This window comes from Bactrocera oleae, chromosome 2 (assembly GCF_042242935.1).
Source record: "Bactrocera oleae isolate idBacOlea1 chromosome 2, idBacOlea1, whole genome shotgun sequence".
NCBI classification, from domain to species: Eukaryota; Metazoa; Arthropoda; class Insecta; order Diptera; family Tephritidae; genus Bactrocera; species Bactrocera oleae.
Genome location: NC_091536.1, coordinates 40,153,418 through 40,156,001, shown reverse-complemented (window position 1 = coordinate 40,156,001; position 2,584 = coordinate 40,153,418). Strand labels below are relative to the sequence as shown.

General features: G+C 35.9%; 1 long non-coding RNA gene across 1 annotated transcript; it reads left to right on the top strand.

Annotated features, from left to right (window-relative positions):
- On the top strand, window positions 1–2,157 carry LOC118680848 (uncharacterized). The gene is made up of 3 exons (XR_004976438.2): window positions 1–1,547; window positions 1,625–1,874; window positions 1,927–2,157. It is a non-coding gene; the product is annotated as an uncharacterized lncRNA (long non-coding RNA).
- The last annotated feature ends 427 nt before the right edge of the window (window positions 2,158–2,584 follow it).

The window sequence follows — 2,584 nt, the reverse complement described above, 5'->3', positions numbered from 1 at the left end:
ACATGTGAAGAGTGGACTGGATATAGTAAGGAATCACTGGTAGATCCGGTCAATACGCATTTTCCAGTGTGTACGGATGCTCCAAATATTCAATTTGTAGGAGGTAGCGTAGAATACGTGCCAACCGATATCATAACGAAGGGTAAACTACTTTGGCTAATCAACGGCTACGACCCGTTTAAATCACCTCACAATATACGAGGGATAGATCCATGGAAATTGTACTTCCCTCGCTAACCCTAAATATAGAAAGAGCATAAGGAATATGCTCTGGGCGTCTTTCTTGACAAAAGTGAAGCATTCAACATTGTCTCCAATACCGCAATCTTTAACAGTCTGGCAGACCGGATAGAGCCTGCTATCAAAGCATGAATAAATACTCTACTAGCTCTGTTAGCCCAAACAGGAACTCCTCGGGAGGACGTACTGTCAAAACTGCTGTGGTCACTTGTAGCTTATGGGCTTCTGGAAAAATTTGAAAGGAAAGCACCCAAACTAATAGTTTATGCAGATGACATAGTTATACTAGTGACGGGGAAGTTCGTAGACACAAACAGTAACGTAATGTACAACGCTCAAAGTAAATGTCGATAAGACAGATGTTACTTTTGAAAAGCTCAGCAGAAAATCATTGGCGGCGTTAGGTGAATTATCCTCAAGGACCTTCGGACATAGCTTCTTGAGCTAGGGGTTGGTGGATAATATATGGTATACCACATACCCTCACTCTTTATTTCAACTCACACCAAAAGAGGGTGGATGTCGCAGGAGCATGCGACTACGATAGCCAGACGGCAAATAATGCAATAATCTTACATCGCATTACCCTAGATGCAGGGAGGCAGGACCTGTATGACAAATATTTCAGCTTAAATGAAACTAAACCTCCATATCGAACAATATGCAACATAACAAAACAAAATTAAGTGAACTTATTTTCTTAAATATACTGTAATTTGATTTGGTACTGATTTACGAAAAATATTAAATGAAAATGGAATTTTTGACCGGTTAAGTGGGTTTCATTTTTGGCAAATATACAATCTTTTAAAATTTATCAATTAAAGATTTGCATATAAACTGATCTCAAACATAAATTTAATATACATAATTTTTCACTATTTATGTATATTTCTATCTAGCAATATTTACAAAGGAGCGATCTCACAAACGCAAAGGGATAACATTTAGCTGCATTTGCACACAGCTGATATCTTGCGGACACTTGTTTGTACTGGGGCTACATACAATCGCGCAACTAAAGGTATTTTTACTTTAAATATAGTTTTATGCCATTTTTTTTATTATTACTTCTAGTACCCTCGTATCCACGGAGCTTAATATTGTAAATATTGTTTGTTGTTGCTAAATATAATCCTCTATGGGATATTTTCGGAAAAACAAATATGTAAAATTATGAGACGCACTTGATGCGATACGTTTTTCCTAGTATAGTTAGAATTTTGGCAAGATTAGATACGTTTAATTGGTGATGTTCCTTATTCAAAAAAAAATACTAGTATGGAATAACCGCAGAGCTCAATTTGGTAGGTAAATATATTTATTATAATTTTGTGTAATAGTATTAAGAACAAATTATATAATATAATAATTAATTTTTTAGGATGAGCGCGACGGAAAGAAATATTTATTTGAAATGGTTTTATGGTCAAACTGACAGGGATTCATTCGGGCCATCTGACAGTGATTATGAAGACTGGATTCCAGCGCATATTTCTAGACAATCAGTCTCCGCTCACGAAGATCACTCAGAGTAAGATGAACAAGGGCATGATAAAGGAGAACCTTAGAATAGGTTGAGAGTAGCGAGAGTGAGGTAGAAGATGATAAAGCAGAAACTACTCAGATCGAAGGTAATAACAATTGCAATTTTTAATAGTGAATTATTATTAGCACTTATTTTAGGACGGATCATCTGGGAGTTTTATTGCGAAGGATAAAACAATGTCGAATAAAACGCCACCAGCTCAACATCAGACCGCAGCTCGTAATGTTTTACGTCAGGAAAGTTGGCCTTTTCGAAATACAGAAATGTTGTCAATAAGTGCAATACGGTAGTCATAATTTTGCATCACAATAACAAAAAAAGCTGAATTTACTTATCAAAATTATAATAAAAATCATTCAGAATCTCAACGCCAATGGTGGTCTGCTACGATACCAGAAATTTATTCGTTCTTCGGTGTCATAATTTACGCTGGAGCAAAAAACGAAAATACTGAACACTCTTTTGATATGTGGCATTCCAATTCTGATCTACTGTATCGAGCAACAATGGGAGTAAATAGATTTCATATTACAGTACACTCCGCATATAAGAAACTTCGAAAATGTCACTTAATTGCTTGCTTTATCCGGTTTTTCTAATAAGCGGGGTCTTCATGTAAGAAACTTTTCTTATAAGAGTATACCTTCAGAGAATGTTGATGAATAGAGAAGGAGCAAATGTTAGCTGTTCGAAAATGTTAATTACGATGAAGGAACATCGAAAACGCGCAAGTTCGAAAATAAAATTTCACCACAACTATCAGGGTACGAAACGAACACACCACCCTATAAGCAA